At 38.1% G+C, this 25232-nt stretch overlaps 1 pseudogene; it reads left to right on the top strand.

The window, feature by feature from the left end:
- Window positions 1-23229: 23229 nt before the first annotated feature.
- The window catches only part of LOC148039705 (subtilisin-like protease SBT1.5 pseudogene), a 58074-nt pseudogene continuing 56071 nt past the window's right edge, over window positions 23230-25232 (top strand).

Raw genomic sequence — 25232 nt, forward strand, 5'->3', positions numbered from 1 at the left:
ATGCTAGAGCTTCTCCCTTCCCCTAATGGGCTGGTTGGGATGATAGGGTCCACCAGACCTCTCTTTCTTAAGGATATCAGAATACTATGCTTAGGAGAATATCTCCTAAGGATCTCAGATCATCTTCTAGCCCTTTCATCTATTTCTTGACATACTTGATAGTGTCTATTAGGAAATAATCGATCTATTTGAATGCACTTTAGCATGCAGTGAATAACTAGTTCCTATTAACCAAGATTTGGAGACAGCCACTTATCAGTGGCTCCTAGAAAATGCACCACCTTTGTTAAGATAAAAGACAGACCCATCGAGATTGGCTCTAGGGCTCTAGCTAGGCTCCTGTGCTCACCAAACTACCCTCATGGCCGCACGGCCAAGGGTGTTTGGAGACTACATACTACTCTAATTAAATCATGCATTTGTATTAATTTGTATTCCAATGATTTTGCCCATCCCAATTGTAACAGAGGGAGTATCCCACACATACATGTAACTAGCACCTCATTTCACTCATATACAGAGCATGCCCTAGCCAATCGTTGTGGCTCTCTGTGGCTATTTTACACCCTAGAGATTGGCTTGAGGATGCACCATCATCTAAATATAAAATATAATCATAAAATTGAACACTCTTTTTCCAAGATTCACATTCCAAGAGATATTTTTGTTTCCTCACTTAAAATTTCTCGAAGAAAATCGTAATATCTTAGAGCTCAAGGATCCTCACACTCTCATTGTTGGTCAATAGTTTTAGCAACCAAATGCAATGCATTCTGGAGACTTCCTGTTTCTTGATACCATATATAAGAATGCAAATGCAAGGTATAAGGCCATATAGTGCTCAAATAAATGAATAAAAAATTAGCCGACCTGTCATGTGAAAGAAACATTCTTTCAATGATTTTCTTTTTAACATATTGCTTCATTGCTTAGAAACAATACTAGACTAATCCGTGATATTGTTCCTTTAAACTTAAATAAAGCAAGTATTATATGTCATTATATGTATACAAATTATATTTTAATTGATATTAACTTTCAAGAACCCATTTTTCTCTATTGTTTAGGTTTTGCAATCATACATTGGTGTAAGAGGGCGTTTCATGCTATTTTTTACATAGAAAATTGATAAACACACACTTTCACATAAATATAGAGGTAGATTAAGGCAAATTCCCATGCCATATCTTCACCATACTTCCATACACATAAACCTAGTTTATAGTAATTTATTATGCATAAAAAATAATTTTTTCTATGAAAAAATTCATTTAGTATGATTTTTAATCATTTTATTTAATATTAATTAATTTTTAAAACTTTTAAATTTATGAAGCTTATGTGGATTGTAATTCAACATTACATTCAATATAACTACATAGGAATACCATTTGAACCATAAAAATCCATTAAATTATTATTTTTCTATTAGAACTCGCATTGTAGATTTTATGATTTTAATTTTCATTATGAACTTATTGGAATAATTAATTATTTTTTTAATTTCATGCATATTCAAGCTCATTCAATTATTTTCAATCATTTTTCATAATAAGAACAAAAGATTCATCATAAAATTCAATAAAAGATCGCTTACTCTATAAACAGCATACGATTTCCATCATATTTCAAAAACAAGAAGTTGATGATGCTCTTTTATAGTAATTGATATCCCCTTTGCACTTCCTTGTTCCATTCCTCACATCTTGTCCACAAAGCGGTATCCATTTTCCATCATCATCTTAGCCTATATGAATAATGATTATGGCAAGAGAGAAAGAGAAGAGAGAAATATTGAAATATGAAATTTTTATACAATAGATCAAATCTCTTGCTATTTCTTGTGATATGAAGTAAAGAATTGTAGCTTCTCAGCCTAGGAGGAGAAGGCATGTTTCCATCGATCACAAATCTTTAAAAAATGCATTAAAAACTAGGACACACAAAATTTTGTGTCCCCTCCCTCCTCATGACATGTTTTTTTAATTTAGGCCCTCTTTTAATCCTAAATAACACTATAGTCGGTTCAAATTCTTGCGTTTACACTCTTCCCCATAAGTGATTCTAGGTCAAGCAGAGGGGTAGACAACCTCAAATTTGCAATTCGACTGTACAAGCGACTTTCTAGCATCAAAACCTATTAACTTGACCATTGTCACTTGCTTTTCACCTCCTAGATAAGGTAGCTGCTTTATAATGCCAAATTTTGTAGCCATTTAATGGGGGGTCAAATGGACTTGGATCGACGAACGAATACTTGTGTTGGATTCTCAAGATCAACATGAACCTATGAAAATTCAAACTTCTTTATCCATGATCAACACATTTTTTTAACCAAAAATTCATCTTTTATGGATCTTGGGCCACTTTTGTGCTTTGAATTTGGCTCTAAAATTCAACTCTCACTTTCATCATGTAGTTCCAATGCAATGGTCATGCAAATCATGATTTGCAAGTCACAAAAAGATGCATTGGACATCTTGATGTGGTATTATGAAACTACTACTAGTGCACAAAAGATTTAACTAAAAAAGAAGTTTAACACTGGCATGGACAGGAAATGACTTTCAATATAGGACTATATCATAGAGATAAAGACCATCACTGATCAACTAGCCTTTGTTAGAGCTTATGTAGACGATGAAGATTTGGTTGCCGTTACATTGAACGGTCTTGGACCTAAGTATAAGTCATTTGATATGTTTATCTTAATGCGATCAAAGATACTTGAATTTAATGAGTTGGTTTCATTATTTGTTCATGAAGATTTTAATCCTAGGTTGGCTACTAGTTCTAGTGGCTTAGAGGACATAGATGCAGTCTTTTTCTCGAATTAAAGAGGCCAAGATAGTTGTGGTAGAGGGCTCTCTCATGGTCAAGGGAGATCCAACCATAGAGGGAGAGGCTCATGGCAAAGTATCCACCACCTCTCCCTCTAGGGTTGGATCAAAAGGTGCAAAATGCTAGAGGTGGTGGATACTTTGGAGCAAGAGGGAGATCCAACCCTAGAGGGAGAGGTTCATGGCAATCTCATAGATGCAAATAAGGATAAGGACTGCCGCTATTATGGAAAGTATGGGTATATTGCCAAGGAGTGCCAGAAGAAACAAGCAAATAAAAAAGGTAAGCATGAGGGTGATCATGGTCTGTTGAGTCATGCTAAGGATGCTACTACTAACATGTTGTTTGCTATGACATATGTTCATAACCATACTACTAAAGAAAACAAGTCAGATGATGTATGGTACATTGACTTTGGGGCATCCAATCATATGACTTTGCATGAAGAATAGTTCATTGACATGGTGTTTGATAAGCATGGCTATGTGTATATAGGTGATGACACACACCATAATATTGAGCATAAGGGTGTAGTTCCCTTGGTTATTCATGATGGTTAGAAGAAGAATTTGAATGATGTATTGCATGTCCCCTCCATTACTAAGAATCTACTTTCAAAGAGAAAAATCCATAGGTGTGGCTCAATAAGCATGGATTTTTTATTGAAGAATTCGGAAATGGTTGTAAGCTAATTACTAAGGGCAGAAGGCATCGTCATGTGTTCACTTTGGATGTTAGTATCCCATAGTTGAAATAAGCCATGTTCATACATGGACAGAGTGCAATTAGAGATCTTGAGATCTAGCATAAGAGGATTTGACATGCGAATGTTCAAAGGCTACAAACTATGCAAAGAAAGCAATTAGTTATAGGCTTGCTAAAGTTTGCATATTTGGATTTAGGTCATGTGTGTGCTTCATGTTAGTTCAATAAGCAATCTTGATATCTATTTATGAAGCATGTTCGGAAAAACTCTAGGCCACTATAGTTGATTCACTTAGATGTTTGGGGACTAGCCCATAATGCTACTCTTGGTGGATCTAGATATTATATATATATCCATTGATGATTTTAGTACTTATACATGGGCGTACATCTTGAAGCATAGAGATGAGTTGCTTTCAATTTTTAAAGACTTTAAGTAGTAGGTTGAGAAAGAATTTGATTGCTTTATCTCTTGTTTGAGATTCAATAGTTATGATGAATCATTGTATCCAATGAATTTGATAGATTCTTAGTAAAGAATGGCATTTGCAAGCAGCTTACTTGTAGCTACACTTCATAATAGAATGGAGTATCACAGAGAAAAAATAGGATTCTTATGGAAACTATTTGTGTGATGCTTAATGAAAAGAATATGCCACTATATTATTGGGTTGAAGTTGTGGTGACAACTATGTATGTGCTAAATCATGCTCCTACTAGCATGGATTCATGACATGACACTGTATTAGAAGTTGTAGGGTGACATCGGCCATTTGAAATTCTTTGGTTGCATTGCATGTGTACACATTCTAAATGAGAAGATGAAAAAGTTGGATCCTAAGACACATAAGTGTGTGTTTATTGGCTATGCTCAAAAGCAAAAGGCTTACAAATGTTTTGATCCGTCTACTAAGGAGACAATAATTAGCAAAGATTTATCTTTGATGAGTTGGTTTCATGGTATGGATTATATGTTGTTGTTCCTCATGATTAGTCTTGAGATCATGTATCTACTACTATTTTGCAACACAATACTACTATGTCTAGACCTATACATGATGTATCTTGTCTTGGACTGAAAAGTTACGCAGTCATGCATCACCATCCACTACTAACTCTATGTTAGTGAGGAGAAGAAATAAAGCAAAAGGTAAATAAGGAAAAGACAAAGAGAAAGTTCCTAATGACGCTCCAAGGATTTTGACTTCTAGACATGATTTGACTGACAGCTTGGATAGTGAGCTTGGAATTTTTTGTTTATTTATACTCATGGATTTGGGTAGACTAGATATGTATCACCTTATGGAAGAGGGGAATCAAGTAGTCCACCACAGTTGAGATGATCACAAAGGGTGACATACTCGATTGACAGGCTTATATACAATGAATTTTTAGCAAAAGGTCATGGAACATAGAGAGCTTGCTACATTCAATAAAGTTGTCATGGATAGAAATTAGTACAAAAAAATGGAGGAGGAGATGAATGCAATGGTTGAAAATCACACTTGGAAATTGGTTGCATTACCTGATGGCTTCAACGAGGTCACTCATGAATATATGTGTGCATCGCATGGATTCAAAATAAGATACTTTTAACTCCCTATATATATATATATATCTACACACACACACACACACACACACACACACACACACACACACACACATGTAATTGAGTATAATATAAAGGGGTTATTTACAAATTGAATAGAAAAGGGTTCTGTTTTATTCAAAGAAAATTCACAAATAAGGATATTTATAAATAGACCTTGGACACATGTGATGTAGAGAATAAAAATATAGTAAACCCCTCGAGCTTGATGGTAAGAAATTGATTGACTATAAATGGGTTTATAAAGTTAAGTGCAAATTAGAATATATGTGTGCATTGCATGGGTTTAAAATAAGATATTATTAAAATATCCTTTTTATATATATTTTTCATGTAGAAGGGTATAATATAAAGGGGTTATTTACAAATTAAATAGAAAAGGGTGTTTTTTAATTCAAAGTAATTTCATAGATAAGGATATTTATAAATAGACCTTGAATCGATGTGATATAGAGAATATAAATATAGTAAACCCCTCGAGCTTGATGGTAAGAAGTTGATTGGCTATAAATGGGTTTATAAATTTAAGTGTAAATCTAATTGTATCATTAAAAGATATAGACCCAAGTTAGTGGGGAAAAAGGGTATGCACAACAATATGGCTTGGATTATGAAGAGAAATTCACTCATATAGCCAAAATGGAAACTATTTGGACATTATTGCTTTGGCTATAGTAAAGGGTAGATAATTATAGCAAATAGATGTGAAGAATTCTTTTTTGAATGGAGACTTGGTAGAAGAGGTGCTTATGGATCAATTGAAAGGATACATGCACCCTTAGTATTCAAATTATGTTTGCAAGCTGAATAGAGCATTGTATGGATTGAAACAAGATCTAAGAACCTAGCGTCCATGGATTATTGCTTACTTGTAGAGTCTTGGATTTTCAATTAGATAGGCTGATCATAGTCTCCTTATGAAGAAGATGTTAGATATGCTCAATGCCCTAACCTCAGAATGTGCCATCAATGATCCATTGTGCTCAAAGTTGTTAGGCCCCCATTATGAGGAGAACCCTGTGTGAGCTTGGATATTAGTGGGTTTTGGCTTGTATGTCAAGTGAGGTCTATGTGAATGGATGGCCAAAAGGTGACTGTTATAGATCTAGCCTTTGAGATAGACAGAGTAATTAAAGCTGGTAGCAACTCAAGGCACACTGCATTGAGCTGCAGGGTAAGAAAGTTACAAGGAACCCCTATTTTGGGTTCAAGGGCCATGGAAGTAGCCCTTGACTAGGGGTAGGAAGTATTCCCTAATGAATTAGTGGAGTTGCAAATGGAAGGTCAACAGATACAGAAGAATATGGAAGGTCATCCATCATGACCCCCTTTACAGGCTATAAAAGGTAGACCCCTTCACAACTTTAGTGATCTATCCTTTCACCCAATCAAAGTTATTACAACTAGCCTTAATCTCTTCACCTATTTTCTATCTAGATCACCATCTAGGATTTATATTGGAAGCGAACGAGTGGATAGAGACATCTTTGTATCAACTTGTTTAGAGTTAAAGAAAAAATTTATTCTCCTCTTATATGCTATGTACTCTCTTTCTCTATCTCCTGCTCAACTACTATTTGTTTTGCGCCATGTAATTTTAATAGAAGATTGATGTAGGTCTTGTCATATTAGTTATGTATATTGATGATCTGATCATTACAAGAGATGATGACAATGGGATATAGAATATTATGGCCATGCTGAAATCAAATATTGATATGAAGGAGTTGGGAGAAAATTGTGATTTCATCCAATGGACTTTGGCTGATACAAAGACAATACATACTTGAGATGTTGAAGAAATATGGTATGTTAGATTGCAAACCTTTGGGTACTCCATTGGATCAAAATACTAAGTTGGGTGTGAATATTGAAACTGAAATTTTAGATGTCACTATGTATATGCAGATGGTAGGAAGTCTCATGTACCTTACCATCACTAGGTCTAATCTTAGCTACTCAGTTGGACTCATTAATTAGTTCATGCAAAAGCCTTAAAAAGCCCAAATTTTGGATGTAGTGAGACAAATTATGCATTATGTCAAGGCAAAAATAGACTATGGACTCTTTTATGAGAAGGATAAGCACTTGAATCTCATGGGATACATTGGTGCAATTTGGGCAGGTTTTCCATATGATAGACGGTCTACTAGTGGATATGCATTCAACCTTGGCAATGGAATGATTAGCTAGAGTAGCAAGAAGCAACCAATAGTTGCACTTTCTAGTACCTGAGGCTGAGTATAGAGGTGTTGCATCGGTAGCTTGTTAGATTGCTTGGTTGCTAAAGTTGTTGACATATTTGCATATGTAGATAGACGCTCTAGTCACATTGTACTGTGACAATATGAGTAATGTAGTTCTGGCTATGAATCTATGTATCATGCCAAAATAAAACACATAGAGGTACATCACTTGATATGAGAGATGGTACTTACAGGGCAGATAGATCTCTTGCATGTCAAAAATGAAGACCAAGTAGATGATATCTTTACCAAGTCACTAGGTAAAGATAAGTTTAGTCACTTTAGAGAGCTACTTAGGATTCATTGTCCTTCTTGAGCTTGAGAGGGGAGTGTTGATGATCAAGCTCATTTTTCTTATCTGACTAACTAATTATAGCTTAGCTATACTATGTGTATGGACAATAAGTTGAGTTACTAACTCAACCATGGTTAGAACCTTAGTTAGTTGTAGACCTAGATTACTTTACTAGTGTCTGTAAAAAGACCTAGATTACTTTACTAGTGTCTGTAAAAAGACTATGAAGAAAATGAAAAAGACGATGGATGAGAGCACACTGCTTTGTTCCTACTCTGCTCTTTTGCTCTTTTCTCTCTCTTGAACTTTTAACAGTGCGAAGCATATAAACAAAGGCTTAATAGAAACTTATTTTGAATGGGTCCCACTAAGGATTTTAAGGCTTTAAACCTTAGTAAAAGATTTTAAAGCTTTGATCATGTGTTGCATGGACTAGAATCTACTTGCGGTGATTCATATTGAGCTAGTTGATGGAGCCACTTTCACGTTGAGCTGGAGTAGAAGGTTGCACATGCTAGAGAGTAATTTTGTCCCTTGAATATTGACATTGACCAAATGGAAGATATGTAGGGAGCTAAGAGTCGACTACTAGTTGACAAAGTTATAGCAGCATAAGAAGAGAAGCTTGACCTCAGATATTGCCACCTTAGATGATGGGGATGGATCATGGTGCTCAATGGATTGAAGACATAGTGATGTTGTAAATGTTAAGTTAGCACACTTAACTTGAAGCCCAGGATTTAGTAAATTCATGATAGCTATTGGAATATACTTGCTTTGGCATAGATTGTAAAGTGTAGGAGTAGTTGTATCTTGTTAAATAATGATGTTGATCTTCACTAATTATCGACTTTGATAGATGTGATTGATGATGGACATGAAGTTCAATAATGATGTGGAGCTTTGAATATTGTACTGATTGGGGATGACTGTCATTAAATCTGGTCAATGATGCTAATGAGGAGTAGGTGGAGTAGGTAAAATAAAGAAGAGTTAACACCATCTTTTTCTATAACAAGGGCACACTATCTCACGCAAGAGCATTGCCCTTTTTCTTCAAAGAGATAGAGAAAGAGAAAGAGAGAGAGAATCCATTTTGAGCATTTGGATTGGTCAAATCTGTGTGCATCTATGACATACATAAGCAACATCAATCCAAAGATTCTTGTTTATTGCACAAAGATCTTAACAACTATGTAGAATCACAATCAAGAACAGATTATATATCATTACCAACACCATACAAGAAAAATCCCATGCCCCATAGTGATGTGCACAAAAATGGATGGAAGAAAACATAGCTCATTTCAATATTGGAAATATTGACTGCATAAAAATTTTCTTAAGATATTATTTCAACCTATCTATAGGTTACCCCTCTCCCATTGTCATTTATCTATCACATACAGATCCTATAGCATGATTGCTTTGTTAGAGAGAGAACCAAGGAGAGAGAAAGAGGAGAGAGAAAGACTGCAGAGGAGAGAGAAAGACTGCAAGAAGAGAGAGAATAAGAGTGATGAGGAGAGAGAAAGACTAGATTTGGAGAGAGAAAGACAGGAAAGATGAGGAAGCCATAGAAGCTGTGAGCAAGAAGGGAGAGAAAGATTGTAATTGTATTGATATGTCAAAAAGATATGTAAAATTACATGTCCTCTCCTTTTATACCAATGTCAGTGTGACATGGCATAATATCAATATTATTTACACTAATTCCTTATTCTTAGCTTCTTACAATCCATCCCTTCCCAAAAGTTTTTGTCCTAAAAAACAAACCTGAAAGACTAGAAAAGGATAGATGAAACAGAGTACTACTTTGATACAAGGGCTACAAAAAAAGGAAAAGCACTAGTTTGTACTAAGTAATGGAGAGGATCGTAAGTGGGAAATGAAGGTGCAAAATCGTGCTCAAAAACTCCTGGATCAAAAGGTATTCCATCATAATGATTGTCCAAGATAATAGAATGCCTCTCAACCACATACTCCAATCCACCCAGATCAAATGGATACGATGAAGTATCCCCATAATCAAATCCATGATCACATCCATAATCCCCTGGATCATAGGGAAGCACAATGCTATCTTTATATTCATGTATGCCCAAATCATGTATTATATCATCATCAGACATGTGCCGGTCATCATAACCATGATCAAGGTACTCATTATCAAATGTGTTCAATGGGTGTTGTAGACCTTGATTAAGTGTAAATTGATGCCCAAAAATATCATCCCTTCAACATGACCATCTACATCTGCAAGTGTTTCATGTGATTCATCAACGAAGATGCCATCAGCTTGTACATCTTGCTCATCTGCAAGTGCCTCATGTAATTCATCAACGAAGATACCATCAGCTTGTACATCTTGCTCTTCATTGTTCACTTCTTGTACATCTTCTTGGACTCGTACATCTTCTTGGTCTTCTTCTTGCTCATCCTCTTGTTGATCATGTTGTTCATTATCCAAATCTTGTTGTTGAAGAGATGGATGCTCATAAGCATAAGAATGTTGACCATAGTAACCATTCTGCTGCCAAGGTTCAATGGAATGATACTCTGCATTATGATATGGTACATCATATTTATAAGCATTAACATGCTGTCCAGATGTACTTGCATACTGCTCATATTCATTTGCATGTTGTTGCTGTTCATATTCATAAGATGCATGTAAATCATAATGTGTACCACCAGCATATACATGTTGTCCATAAGCATAAGCATTTGATTCAAGTGTACCATCAGCATATAGATGCTGGCCATGAGCATAAGCATTTGATTCAGGTCTTGCTGTTTTTTCCATAAGTGCCTTTGTAAGAGTAATACACTGTTCAGTCGAAACTACAAGTTTGTCAATATTAGCTTGTGTTTGAAGCCAACCTTGTCCAAGTTTGTCCATTTTAGCCTGTGTTTGAAGCCAACCTTGTCCAAGTTTGTCCATTTTAGCCTGTGTTTGAAGCCAACCTTGTCCAAGTTTATCAATATTCGCCTGTGTTTGAAGCCAATCTTGTCCAAGTTTGTCCATTTTAGCCTGTATTTGAAGCCAACGTTGTTCACTAGAGTTGGAGCTATTGTTCTCAACTGCCATTGCAGTCAAGTTGAAGAGATATGTTGTTCCTTGAAAAATAGAAGTCCAAATAAGGTGTATGATAGCTTGACTCAAAGGTTAGGATGTCTAGTATCAAGTAGAAATCCTGATTTGAATTTAGGAGTAGCAATACCCCTCTCTGTTTAAGAATTTCCAGAACTGTCCACAGTAAATTGCTAGTGAACTGCCGGTACCAAATAGGCTCTAACTCGAGAAATATGTGTCCAAAAAAGACGTTTGATGGCTCCACGTGAAGCTTATGATGTCTAGTATCACTTCCAATTGTTCCTTTGTCGCTAGAATGATGCTACTAATTTCTGTAGCAACTTTTCCAAATCTGTCCCTGTTTGGACTGCACCCTGTTTAAGCCCTGTTCCAAGTGTTTTGAGTACTTCTTATCCAACTTGAGTCAATACCCAATACCGATACACTCAAATGAGTAGGAGAGAACATTCCATGAATATGGCACTACAACATTGCATCCCCAAAGCATCATGCCCTTAAGAATGCTCCATCGATCTTCCATAGGCACTAGGTTGATGACGAGGAGTCAAGTGGCACAAGATTCTTCAAATAGATCATTGCTGAGCCTTCAAGAAATGGTTCATAGATGATGCTAATGCAATGTATGAATTTGGATCTCCAGTGAGGCAAGAGACAATCAGATCCATCCCATTGTACACTTGATGATCAGAGTGATGCAAAGCTTCGCTGAATCTGAAAAAGAGATGCAAATCTCAGTACAACAGATGCCATTTCCTGATGTTGCTTCTGTAGAGTGGATGATTAATGAGAACAATTGCCAAGCCACTTGTCCTCAAAAAGTAGTAAAAAAAAATGGGGAACCATAACTGTTAACCCCAACACGACAAGAGCGAAAGAAAGCAGAGAAGACGCAGGGCAAAGGCGAAAAGAAGGTAGCCCGACGGAAGGAAAAGAAGGAGAAAAGCCCAAAAGCGCAAGGACAACCGTCAAAGACCAAGGCAACCATAAAAAGGGAAAGGCGCATAAAAAGCGCACTCTAAAATCTTGTAAAAGAGTGCTGGGCTCTCACCCGTGCTATTTGTAAAGATAGAAGGGTAGTGAAAAGAAAGCAAGGAAGAGAAAAGAACAATGGAAAACAGGGCCTGGGCTATGACCAGCCATGTAAAAAAGGGAAAAAGGGAATGACCGCCCAAAAGGGAAGTAGGGTTTTGTATAAAAAGTTGAAAAGTGAATGAAGAGCTCATTCTTTGGTGTGGCAAAACTAGTCTTCTTCTTCCTCTCTTCTTCTCTCCTTCTCCTTGCTTGTGTGTGCTCTTGAGAGAGGGAGTGTGAGAGTGTGAGGGAGTGAGCACGTGAGAGAGTGAGGAATCAAGAGGGTGAAGCTCTCCACCATCTCCTCCCCCCTTCTCCTCTTCTCCTTCCTTCTCTTCTCTTGCGCGCGCGGCTATGGAGGATGAGGCTTGGAGAAGGAGGAGGCTTGAGGATGCTTGAGCTAGCATCAAGAATCGTGGAGCTACCAAGGTGTGAGAGAGAGGAGGGCACTCGATCAAGCATCAAGGTAAGTTCACTGCATTCGTAGGATTGACGGCGCGTCGGCTAGGTGAGAGATAGCCATGAGAGCTCGCTTGGAACGCTTGAACAATAAGCGGTCCGTGGGTCTTGGCGGTTGAGCGAAAGCTCCCACAATAACCTATTCCTCCACCAAAGGGGCTACTGAGGCCATTTCACTTTTGAATGGCACAAAAGTAAGAGGATGCTGCATACAAGTACAGCCTGCAATCATGTCCAGTTCAAGTGATAGGTCTGGAGACTAACTGTAATTCTTCCAAGCCTCAAGAGTCTGGTGTGCTAAAGAGGAAAAGATCAGCATATGCATTGTTTTTGTTGAACAAAAATCTGGAACAAGTGCTGAACTATTTGGGAGCAGAAAGTGTTGGACCTCGTCATACACTTCCCAATCTAAACAAGATAATTCAGCTCATATGTTCTGGAGCATGCAGAATTGCCTGAACTGTTCAAATTGTGAACATAAGTGCCATTGATGGTATCATGAGTAGTAACCATGGATCACCTGAAGGCAGTTAACATGGATGCTCATTCTGCAAAGCTCTTTGCTTTAACATAGCAGTTTGTTGTAATATAGCATCTAAGAGGTTCCCTGCTGGGCATTCAAACCTCTTCCACACATCCAAAATTCTGAGGTCCTCTATTTATATTGTAGCTCCACTAAACATCATGAAGCATGGTCTTTATAACGATTCAAATGAACAAGAGGCGTCTGCAGCAGCGCTTGGTTATGTTTCACATGTGAGTGCAATTGCTTGTCATGGTTAGAAGCCGTTCAGGCTTCCCAGCTCTTTCATTGCTGGCCATGTGCTTGGATGTGACACTACGATATCCTGTACGTTTTGGAGATTCACGTTCTTATATACAGGACTATGCACCAGCAATGGAGTCTAACCCACCTGAAACAGGATTGAATGCTGTAGGATCATATCTTGGAAGCAGTCGTAGGGTTGTTACAGAATTCCCATAGCCTCTGCTTGTCTTGGATGAGCTTGATCTCAGGATTTAGGGCTCAGGAGCGGCCCTTTGAATCTGGTTGGAGATGGTGGAAGGCAGAACTGGGAGGAGCTTGGCCAGAACTATGTTAATTTTTGAAAGGAACTAATTGAAATCAGGGCAAGAGTAGATAATTGCGAGGCCTTCATCTCCAAGATGAACGCTCAAATAAGAAGGGAGGCTGCAACATCATCAATGGAGTATTGATCAGGCCATCGAGAGAGGGAGTCTATGAGAGAGTCTCCATGAGCCTGGCCGCCAAAAGCCTATGACCAGCATCAACGGATCAACCAGCTTGGCAATACTGTTGAATTTATAGTATACCTCAAAGAACACATTGTGCTCCTGTACCATGTTCTTCTTTGTCAAAACCAAGACTGTCCTTTGAAGGTTGCTGACTCCGAAACTGAACCTGCGTTGAGACTTGCTGGTGTGTCTGCCTCAACAACGGCTGTGAGACATAAGGAGACGTACCATACACAGGGAGGCGCTACTGCAAGCTGTCATATACCGGTCTGCCTTAGCAACGGCAGATGAGGTTGTCCATTTGGACATCGATGCAAAAGGTGATGAGGAGCATCCGTACTCCGAGGCCAATGATACTGCCAACCGTGATGAGAAAAGATCTAAGCCTAAGAAACCCAAGAAGCCAAAGTTACCATCGCAGAGGCTGCGATGGCAATTGCTGCATCAGACTTGGCAGCATTTCTGACACAGATATCAGAATCATTTGCGAATTGCCCGATGTATAGCTTATGCATTTTGCTGAGTACTTTGGAAAAGCTTTCAGTGCAGTCACACCCACTCAATTCGGTTGGAAATTTTACTTGCCAGACAGAGAGCTCTTGAGTCCGACCTGGTCTCTGTCACATGGAGGCTTTACCTTGTGGAACAGTTGCTCTGCTGCGCGTTACCGCTTGTCACTTGTGGCGCACTTCCTCGGCTGCCCGTTATTGCCAGTCACTTTATTGATCGAATCGTGCAGCCACTGCCATTGCAAGAAGAAAGAACAGAGAAGGAAGGCCATTTCTGCTTTCCAATCCAGCAGCCGTGGAGGTGTCAGGACGTTGTCAGATCTTAACAGACACTTCGATTCTAACAATGAGAACGAGACACAAGAATATTGAGTGGATGCAATATTCGAACAGGCCAGACAGACGGGTGCTCAAGAAGGGCCCTCAGAAGGGGAGGCAGGTGTATGAGCAACAAAATGCAGATATTTGTAGCCTCCAAGAAGAGGAAAGAAGAATCTGATGGAGTGTGATCAACACCAGGCTACTAAAGAGAAAGGAATCAATAGCTCCACATAATGTAGAGATCTTTTGCTGAAGCCATATCTGTGTCTTCAACAGCTTATCTACAAATACCCTTCTGAAAATGGAGGAAGTGCTGTCCAAGATTTTCTTCCATTTTGCCTTCAGCTTTTAAAAGAAATCTTCAGTGCTGCCTGTCTTTAGGGTTTGAAGAAGAACAAAATATCCCTGAAGCCTCTTCAAAGCCTTCAATAATGGTGCTCCACTTGTTAAGAATGAAGAGTAAATAAAGTTTCCAGCATGAAATGCCTTCAAAAACCTCATGGCTGAAAGCTAGGAGAAGATATGTGCTACAACTCCATGAAAGCTTGGCAAAAGCTTGGAGAAAGAGGAAAGGAAGACCTCTTTTGAAAAGTAACCACAGTTGAACCCCAAACTAAGCCCGGTTAACCATCCTTTACCCTAATTACCTTCAATTTTGCATAAAATTTGATGATGTCCAGCCATTTAAGCCTTTATCTGCCATATCTGACCTTGGATATCTCCAGATGTAGTCACTTGCTAACTGTAGTTGTCCTGCAGCACTCCACTAGTCACTGTCTTGTACTATTTTTGTCTGAAATTGGTTTTGAAATAGGAAAATGAGACTGAAATTGAGAGAAAATAATGGATCAAAGACTGAAGCTCTGATACCACTTGTCAGAGAGAGAACCAGGGAGAGAGAAAGAGGAGAGAGAAAGACTGCAAGAAGAGAGAGAATAAGAGAGACGAGGAGAGAGAAATACTAGATTTGGAGAGAGAAAGACAGGAAATATGAGGAAGCCATAGAAGCTGTGAGCAAGAAGGGAGAGAAAGATTGTAATTGTATTGATATGTCAAAAAGATATGTAAAATTACATGTCCTCTCCTTTTATACCAATGTCAGTGTGACATGGCATAATATCAATATTATTTACACTAATTCCTTATTCTCAGCTTCTTACATGCTTCTAATGGAGAGAGGAACACTAGTGTATATTATTGGTGACTCACTACCTATGCCATTGTACTCTTTTTGAGCCTTGGTATATATATCCCACTTCCCAATTCTATTATGTTTGATTTAATTTGTTCTTATTATTCTATTGTCTATTCTTTATGCTCATTGTAATCTATATCGGTAGCACCTCTTTGATTCCATTTCTCCACACTTTCCTAACATAGTATGAGAGCTTGTCTCTCATGCTTTTGGTGTTTCCTACTATGTTTGACTTTTGTCAAAAGGTCTAAACATGCTTTGATTGATAAAAACACTTTATTTTGTTATTGTATACATTTGGACATGCCCAAGCTATTGAGATGTAGAGAGAGAAGATATGTAGAGACGCGATAGGGAGAGAAGAGACACACCATATACACTCCCAAAGACTACATCATATTGATCACAAGCTATATATATATATGTGAGACCTAGTCTAGATAGGCTAAGCTATATTTAGCACCAACATGTTGAGATGTAGAGAGAGAAGATATGTAGAGATGCAATAGGGAGAGAAGAGACACACCATATACACTCCCAAAGACTACATCATATTGATTACAAGCTACATATATATAGGTGAGATAATGCACTCCAATATGTTTAGACTTGTTATGTTGAACATAGTCTTTAGCAAGACAAATAGCACTTTGATTATCACATCAAAGTGGTGTGCTAGAGAGAGAAGAATGGAAAATATCTTAAATAACTTGTCAAAGCCACACTAACTCTCGAGCCACTAAAGATGCAGCTACATATTTAGCCTTTGTAGTGGACACAACAACACAACATTTTTTCTTGCTAATCCAAGAAACAAGACAATTGTTGATAAATAAACAATTTTCACTTGTAGAATACATAGATAAGTGAGAGTTTGCCTAATCTGTATTTGTATAATCCAAAAGATGAAGTGAATGTAGAGAATTAGAGTTTTGTTGATGCCAATAAATCAACCAAAAATCTTTAGTTGTCAAATGTTCCATCAGCTTTTATTTTACTCTTATAAACCCACTTGCATTCAATAGTAGTACATCGAGGTGGAAACTCAATTAGAACCCATGTATCTTTAGAGAGAAGAGATTCATACTCAACTTCCATGGTCTCTTGCCATTGCTCCTTTTGTGGGGATGACATGGTATCACTATAAGAGACATGGTCTTCACAAATATTGAGAGTATTCTCAAGAATATCAACATCATAAACATGACAAGTACCATGCTCATTATTAATTGGAAGATCAACATAAAGATTAATGCCAAGGTCATCATAAGCAATAATAGGTGCAAGTTGTGAATCTTGATTTGAAGAGTCAGAATTATCCTCTAAAAGAGGTTCATCATCATATTGAAAAGGAAAAGAAGTGAGTAATGACTTTGTATCATCAACGTCCTCTAGTGACCATGTCTACCCAACATCCTCTTGAGACCATGTATGCCCATAAGTTGCTCATTGAAAATAGCATTATGACTTATGATTACCTTCTTGGAAGATGAATCATAAAACTGTATCCCTTAGAAAAAGTTGAATATCCAATAAAAATAACTTTCAAACCAAGAGGATCGAGTTTTCTATGAGTCTCTTTGGGTACATGAATATAAGAAATACATCCAAAAGTTCCAAAATATGAAATAGAAGGAGTTTCACCTATCCAAGTAGTAATTGATATTTTACCAGAGGGAGGAATTGTAGGAAGATGATTTTGCACAAATAGTACTATTAAGACTGCTTCAGCCCAAAAACATCTAGATAACCTAGAATGAATGAGCATACATTACATGGCATTGAGAATAGTCTTGTTTTTACATGCAACAATACCATTCTCTTGAGGAGAGTAGGGAACCGTATATTCATGATGAATACCCTGATTATTACAATAATCATCAAAATCATTGGAAATGTATTCTCCACCATTATCACTGCAAAGTTTCTTGATGCAATGACCAGTATGAAGTTTTGCAGCTTTTTGATATCGCTTAAAAGATAATAAAGCTTCTAATTTGTGTCGCAAGAGAAAAATGATGGTGTATTTTGAGAAGTCATCAATAAAAGTGATGAATTACTGATATTGAGATTTTGATGGAGAAAAAGGTCCACAAATATTTTTGTGAATTCGATCAAGCAAATCTCTAGAATGAGTTGTGTGGAAATGGAAAAGGGTTTGCAAAAATGCTTTCCAAGTGCACAATATTCACAAATACCCATATGAGGACGAACTTTGAATTCCATACCTTGAACAAGGTAACACTAATACAGATCAATAAGCTTTGAAAAATCAAAGTGAACAAAGTGATGATGCCATATTTTGTTGTTAAGATTGCCAGGAGCTATAACAACATTTGCAAGGAGCTGTAGCAACATTTGCAACATCTTCATTTAAAGATAACTCAAAAAGATTACCATTTTGAGAAGAAACAACTATGGTTTGTCCATCTTTCTCAATGTGACACTTGGTATGGCTTAAACCGACAAAGAGACCAAGATGCACAAGTCCTGCAACAAAAAGAAGATTTCTTTGTAGATCTAGGACATGTGAAACTCCACATAGAATTCTTGTTGAAGAAAGAGTACCGAGATATAAATCACATATACCTTTGACTTGGCAAGTTGTGCCATTAGCAAGATAAACCAATTTCTTGACAAGAATAGAATGATAATTATATGGGATTGATATGTCATGTTTCTGTAGCACCAGAAACAATAATAAAAAGAGATCCATCACAAATATGAAGTATCCTTTTTATAGAGATAGAATAACTCACATAATTTTTTCATTAGTAGTGTTGTCATGTGTAGCAACGTATGCTCTATTACAAGACAAATCAAAACACCACTTGAAACATAGATGGGTTGGATGATCGCTCTTTTTGTAGTAGTCACAAGAAGAATAATCTGTGCATAAACATGGTTGTTTATTTGTAATACCATATTCTTCATCATATTGTTTTGCCTAGTAATCATTTGTAGTGTAACCGTTTCTATTGCAATAAGAAGAATGTCTGTTAGGAAACTTGAGATGAGAGAAGTTACCACCATGATGACGACTACATGTAGGGCATGGAAAGAGACACCTTTGAGAAAGTAAAGCTTGGTCAATTTGTTTTGATTGTGTCCTCTTGTGAGATCATAATTGTTTATTGATTCGTGTGTTGCCATTCATGTCATTATGAATATTCAATCAAAGATATACAAGCTTGATCAAAATTGATCCCATCTTTGTTAGATAATATGGTAACAATATTATCATAAGCAGAATCCTTTACAGTATCAAGAAGCTCTGTTACTAATTGCTTTCGTGAAATAGCATCACCAGTAGCAACAAGTTGATTGATAATAATCTTGAATGATTTGATAATGTTTTTGATAATGATTTGATAATGTTCTTGAATGACACATAAACACAAGAGTGAGTAATCGTGATGAAACATGTGTCATACGAAAAGTTATTATCTTGTTTGTTTTCCTATTTCAAGTCTAGTTAACATAAGTTTTGACAAATAACTCCAAATTGAGCATAGATTTGATAGGAAGAAATCTTGTGAATCCTTAAGAGTTTCACAAATAGAAAATTTTAGGGTGTCCAAGCAAGGCATATCTACAATTCCACATATCTGCAATCTAAATGATGATCAAGTGAACTTCTTCTATGCTTAAAATTCATAACATAAGTTGCTCATAGCATACACAATACATCAAATTTAAGCATGAAAAGAACATGAATCAATAATTAAAGAGATACTACATAGATATACTTCCTGATTATCTTCTTCAAGAAATTGGTTGTAATCAATCGTGATAGTTGTGATACCATGTTGAGACGTAGAGAGAGAAGATATGAAGAGATGCGATAGGGAGAGAAGAGACACACCATATACACTCCCCAAGACTACATTATATTGATCACAAGCTACATATATATAGGTGAGACCTTGTCTAGATAGGGTGAGCTTTATATATAGCTCCAACACAAGCAACACTTCAAACTGCTAAATGGTGGTTTCTAGCTATCACATGGCTATTTTCAGCTTGCATTTTTCTTTCTTGGTATGTAGTCATTTTCAACTTTTCTTTTACAAATCTACTCTCTAATATCCTATATTTTCAACTAAGTTTGTGTTTTCAACCTAATCTAAACCTACCTAGAGGACATATCACACGTGTCAATTATTATGTAGTTACAACACTCTTCACTTCTATTCCTATCTTTTGTTTTGAATTGTACTACTTCAACTGTTAACTAATGGCATTAGACATTGTCTCCACAAGTGCCTCACTCTCAAACCCCTTGCATTCTTACATCTTCTTTACACCTCATCTAAATGGAACCTCCATTTTGCTCTATTGATGACAAGTTTAGGAGACTTAGCTATCTTACTTCGAGTGTTGTCATGAAAGCGTTTTATATGAAAGCCTCTTCCATACATTGTTTCAAGAGCCATCTTATGTGCCTGGATGCCCTCTTATATTCTAGGTGATTGGGATGAACAAATCTATGAGGAAGTAGTTATAACCTAGGAGAAAATTGCTCCTCATGCCTACTCTGCTCTTCTTCTATGCATCTCTAAAGTTTCTCTAATAGTTACCTCCTACAAACATATCTTTAAAAGTATGGAAGATGTTATAGCATTTGTATAAGGCTCCATTGACCATGTGAGTTGTGACCCTCTATGATTAACTTCAAAGTATCGGGATCAAGGTGACTTATATGTTTCAATCATTTTATTCTTTAGGTGGTGACACAGATATAGGATCAACTAATTGACACATGTCATCCATCCTCCCAAAAGCAAAAGCACATCTTGTGGTGACTATCCTCTACATGATCACTCCCAAGTTTGATTGTGTGGCCAACACCTCATGAGCTTAGACATTCGCAACACCTACTAGTTTTTGGTCTCTATGCTACTTGATGAGCATGAGGCTTCTTTGTTTTTACATGAGAGGTTACCATCTCATTATGATTGTAAGCAAGAAGATTTTACAACTTTAGAGAGGGGTGACAAGTTGGAAAAAAACAAAGATGTCATTATGGAAAGAAGGGGCTCCTTCAAAAGGATTATGAGAAGCTAGCAACATAACAGAAAGAGAAGGAGAAGAAGGGGTAGACTCCTTCCACGAGTTATCATCATCATGATCCTCAAATTTCGACTCTAACTCAGGCCCTTAGGCCTTTGGGGGGTGAAGGACATTAAGTCCCCCCCTTCCAATTTTTAGTATAGTGTGCTAGCATTCACAACTCTCAAGCACAAGAGAGGGAGTGTGAGAGGGTGGTGGTGGTGAGGCATCTTAGCCTCATCTACATGTAGGTGCAATGGATCCAAACTATGACTTCCCACATGCATTGATGCAATCTAGCACATTTTGAAATCCTAGAGCTGGATTGTAGGATCATTACGGACTAATTTTGTGGCAGAGACTAGTATTTTCTCCTAATTTGAGCTGGATTGTAGGATCATTATGGACTATTTTTGTGGCAGAGATTAGTATTTGCTCCTAACTTTGGCAACATGTAGCAAAATGTGCAAATTTCATAGTTATGCATACTTTTGTAGGGTATTGATAATAATAGAAAGCATCGAGATTTGGCTATTACAACTTTTGTGGTGAAGGATTAATACAATCAACATTGATAATAGAAAACATCGAGATTTGGCTATTATCCCTTTTGTGTGAAGGATTAGTGCAATCAACATTGACATCAATGTCTTTTTGAGGGACCTTCATGGTGGCTTAATCATCGACAACTTGGATATCCATGGTCCTCTAATGGTAATTGTTGTATATCTATGATGACTAAGTATCATACAATATTTGATTGTACTAATCATCCGTGATCTAAGAGAGGAAGTAAGTAGAGTACATTTATGGGGTGTGAGAGTTTGTGCATTAGCACGTATTTCAATTTTTATGCTAGGGATTTTATGGCTAGACAATTGGTATTTTGGGCAAAAGATTTTGCTAGCCAATTGTTATTTTGTTAGGGAATTATTTTAGCTTATTTATAGGCTGCTCCTCTACCACTATCATGATGCACTCATCAAATACACACTCTACAACAAGATTGCTTCTAAGTGAAGAGTGGAGGATTGCTGCACATGACTAGTGACTCATTGCTCATGTCACGAATTCACAAGTCTATTATCTTTAAATTCTTGTGTTCTTACTATTTTATATTCTATTCTTTTTTGTGCTCATTGTAGTCTATAGTTGCAACGTCTCTTTGCTTCAGTTGTTCCAAACTTTTGTAATAATAATACACAAGATGGATAAGGGACAAAATGGCACATGATATGGGTGCCTATATGAGTATGGTGCATAAGATATTAGGATAGAATAAGTCCAAAAGTGTTCAATCTAGAAAAATGTTATGGATACTAAACCATTGGCTCAATGATAGAACTTCTAGACACTAAACTACTAGCTTAGTGATAGAGCTTCTAGACACTAAACCATTGGCTTAGTGATAGAGCTCCATGTGTGTATCTTGGCCAATTTGTAATGAGCATGTGGTGCCATAAGCTTTCAAGTAGAGAATCAAGTTTGCAACATTTGTTAGTTAGACCTTCCAACTATATCTCTCTGAAATAAATCACTACTTCTTCATCAAATCCATAATCAACATCTCTTAACTAAGTACAGCCAAGGTACCATCTCAAGCTACTATCTATCAAAAACCCCTTATGCATATGCAAGTATGCCACTTTCGTCACTTCTTTTTCATTGAATCCATAATCAACATCTCCTAACTAAGTATAGCCCACACAACATCTTGAGCTACTAATCTATCAAAAACCCCCAATGCTTTTGCGAGTATGCCCTATGTAGCATACATGTCCACCAAAGTGATTCCCATGCAAAGATCTACCTCAAAACCTCTTTTGATTGTTTCATAGTATATTGTTTGGCCCGTTTGCAAATTCTTCAAGGCACTAGAAGCTTCTAAGTAAAAAATGCAATGACATTTACAAACTCATTCTCAATTAGTTGCATATGCTTAAAACAATCCAAGATTTCCTTATCTAGTCCATGGTCATCATACTTTGCAATTAGTGCAGCCCATAATACTACATCTTGCTTTGGCAACCTGACAAACACTCAATATGCGTCTACAAGTGAGTATATGTGCTACCCAACTGGAGCTCTTTTTCTAGTCCCCTTTGAATTGCTACAACATGTATTTCTTGGCAAGATCGTGGTCTGCGAGCGTGGCATCATCGGCCAGGCCGCCAAGGGTCAAGTCGTGAAGAAGCTCGGCGCCGCCGGATCGTGATCTTGTCGACGACAAAGCTAGCAGCGAGGAGCTCATCGGTGACTGCCAGTCGTCCTCGTCGGCCTACAAGGCCAGCCAACTCATCCAGCAATATGTCGCCACCACAAAGACCCCTATGGCTACCCTTGTGCCCCAAGGCATGACGCTGCACGTGCGTCCGCGCCGAAGATGGCGGCCTTCTCTTCGAGGGGGCCCAACTCACTCGTGCCGGAGATACTGAAGCCGGACGTGACAGCGCCACGGCTAAACATCCTGGCAGCGTGGACGAACGGAAACTCGCCTACAGATCTGCCGGAAGACGATTGGAGGACGGAGTTCAACATTATATCGGGGACGTCGATGTCGTGCCCGCACATGTCGGGGGTGGAGGCGCTGCTGCGGGCGGCGCATTTGGACTGGAGCCCGGCAGCGGTGAAGTCGGCCGTGATGACATCCGCAGTGACGACAGACAATACCGGGAGTCCGATTCTGGACGTGTCGACGGGGTATGCGTCCGATGCGTTAGTGCACGGGGCGGGGCACGTGCACCCGAACGCGGCCCTGGGGCCGGGCCTGATCTACGACATAAGCATGCAAGACTACTTCGACTTCCTGTGCGGCCTCAACTACACGACCGACCAGCTAAGCATCTTCAGCAAGCAGGGCGCCTACCGGTGTAGCAACCACTCAACCAGCTCCGTTCGTGACCTCAACTACCTCTCCTTCTCCGCGGCCTTCTATCAAAACGAGAGCAGCAGCTACTGGCAAACCTTCTCCCGAACAGTCACCAACGTCGGCCCCGCTCACACTGTGACCTACAATGTCACTGTCGAGCCGCCCGCGGATGTGCAAGTCGAGGTCAGTAATTCCATCAATCTTACCACACACATAATTTTCAAATAGATTTCCACTATAATTTTGACTTTGAGATTACAACGACATCATGAGTTACTGCGAGGGAGGCATCACACACCTAGCTAGATGTGCTCGAACGAGGGGGGGGGAGAACTACCATGAGTTTCTGCAAGGGAGCCTGCACTAGCTGAGTGTACTTGGGACGACAGCACCCTCCCCCACTGCACCTAGCCAGAGATGTAGCACCTCCCAAGTGGAAGCTCATGGTGTTTGGGGTCTCCAACCCCAATTAGCTAGGTGTGTGGTCCCTTCCTAGGAAAGCTCGTTAGGTAAATCACTAAAGAGTAAAATAAGGGAAATTCGATCTTTTCCTAACATGGGAATATGTCAAAAACTTCTTGTCACCAATACTACCTTATCAAATTTTCATGATCATTTTATTGATGCAGGTCCAACCCGCCTCTCTATACCTCACTTCAACAGGTCAGAAGCTCTCTTACACCGTCACCTTCCCTGCTGAGTCCATGGTCTCAATACCTGGGGTGACCAAAATCATCTCCTTTGGCTCCCTTACCTGGTCTGATGGCTATCACACTGTCCATAGCCCTATCCTCTTTACCTGGATTTAATACCGACTATTAGGCGCTACTCAAGTCTTACTTCAAAGAATAATGATCCGCGCTTCTCCGCTTTCTTTCAAACTCTGCAATTTCTCTACACGTTGTAGTCATCTCAACTATGCCAGCTAAGGATCATCCATAATGATAACTGCAACGTAAGTACCTAGCTTAACTACTTATATGTTTTGTTCGGCTTTGCCCCGGTTTCACTATAGTACCACGATGTGGCGCTGCATCCTCCTATTGCGTGTAACCCTTTTAGATTTACTCGATGATGATATCCTTACCTCTTAAAGTCCATCAGTTAGAACAAAACAACACGAACACATGCTTTGTGACACTAGCACACCTAAAGCGTTCTTCAAACTCAATTGCCATCGCTATGAAAGAAAATTGGTTCAACACGTTCTTCAAACTCAATTTTTATCGCTATGAAAGAAAATGGATTTTGTTGAATGAGTAAATGTACTACATCATCCCAACAACTTCTTGAAACATATGAAATGTTGCTACCTTTCCAAAACACAAAAGAAAGATCGCTCTTATAAACTTGAATTTTGTCACATATAATATCATGTATTGTTGGCTAAGATGATGATTAGGTTTAAAAAATGTGACTGCTTTAAATGGATTACTTATGGATTTTTTGACCATATTCCTTTTCACAAATTTACAGAAAAGCTGCTTCAATGATGGTAGGGATATGACTTACGTATTCGATTTAGGGTTGCAAGAGGAAAAAAAGTGTCATAGCATCCCGGGGAGTTTAGTAATAAATATATGTATGTATCATGTGGGTTCAATAAAAGGGATTTTTAAAATAACATTTTTACACATTTTTTACATTTAGAAGGATCCTATATAAAGGGGTTACTTACAGATTGAATATAAAAGGGTTATGTT

Source organism: Lygodium microphyllum, chromosome 2, assembly GCF_053477565.2.
Source record: "Lygodium microphyllum isolate KBCC chromosome 2, Lygodium_microphyllum_v1.1.10, whole genome shotgun sequence".
Classification (NCBI taxonomy): Eukaryota; Viridiplantae; Streptophyta; class Polypodiopsida; order Schizaeales; family Lygodiaceae; genus Lygodium; species Lygodium microphyllum.